Raw genomic sequence first — 1,306 nt, 5'->3', positions numbered from 1 at the left:
TTGGAATTGGTGTTTCGTCAGCCATGATCCTCTTAATTTGTTTTGTGGGTTTTTTTAATTTGCTTGTTAGTTTAGCCTATTTTCTTTTGTAGCTCGGTCTTTGTTTGTAGATTTCAAAATCTTTTTGTTTCTCTGTTATTTTTGTATTTTGTGAAAAATTAAAAATTGGTATAAAATTTAATATTTTTCAAAAAAAGTTATTTCATTATTTAAATTTTTTGTCATACATGTCATTCATCATAATAGATGATAGTCCATAATTTATAGCAGACCCGTGAATTTAAAGATAGACAAATTAGCAAATCTTCCTGTTCAGAATTTCAGGGGATGAATTCAATTGAGAATTTTATGTGATTTGTATCAAATTGACAAATCCACTATTATTTAAACATGATTTTTAAAAATTCATTTAAAATCCAATGTTATTGAACTTGACATTTTATACAATATTTTAAAATATTCTGAAATCCACTGTTATTGAAAATATTTTAAGTTGTGGAGTTTTAAAGTTTCAAGTGATTTTAAAGTGTTTGAGTGGAATTTTTTAGTTAAAAAATTAAAACTCAAATCTCATGGTTTTAGATGATATTCTAGAGTGATTTAACAAAAATCATTTTATTATCTATCATTCATTAAAATCATCTAAAACTTCATTAAAAATCAAATCAGTTCAAATTTTAGATTGAAAATTCTAGAAAATCACATATTGTGGAACATCAGTTTGATTTATAAAATTAACTTTGATGCTAGATTCAATGTATTATCTACGGAATTGATATAATCGCTTTTCCTATATAAAAGAGCAACAACTTTAAGCCTACTATCACTTCTTGGAAATCTGGGAAGTACGGAAACAAATAAAAGTCCTCTACAAGTTGCCACCTTTTTACGTCGACTTCATCGATGTTCACACTCCCTACAACGAATCGTTCCAAAAATATTTTTACAAAATTTTCAAATAATAGTGACCTCATCAAACCCATTACTTAAACTTTTATAAAATATCTCAGGTATAAATAACATTAGTTTTTAATATAAATAGATAAATATATAGGACAAATCTCCAAAATAGCACATTTCTAAGTTTATATCACAAAAATAGCACTCAAAAACTAAAATGACCAAAATAACACCTTTCTAAGTTTATCCTTTGAAAATTATAATTTTTTTATTTTTCAAAACTTGAAATCTTATCCCCATAACCTCATTTCTCAACTCTAAGCCCTAAACCCTAAACTCTAAACCATAAACCCTAAACCATAAACCCTAAACCCTAAACTCTAAACCCTAAACCCTAAACCCTAAA

The sequence above is a fragment of the Brassica oleracea genome, chromosome C9, assembly GCF_000695525.1.
Source record: "Brassica oleracea var. oleracea cultivar TO1000 chromosome C9, BOL, whole genome shotgun sequence".
NCBI lineage: Eukaryota > Viridiplantae > Streptophyta > Magnoliopsida > Brassicales > Brassicaceae > Brassica > Brassica oleracea.
Note: the sequence above shows the minus strand (reverse complement) of the source record.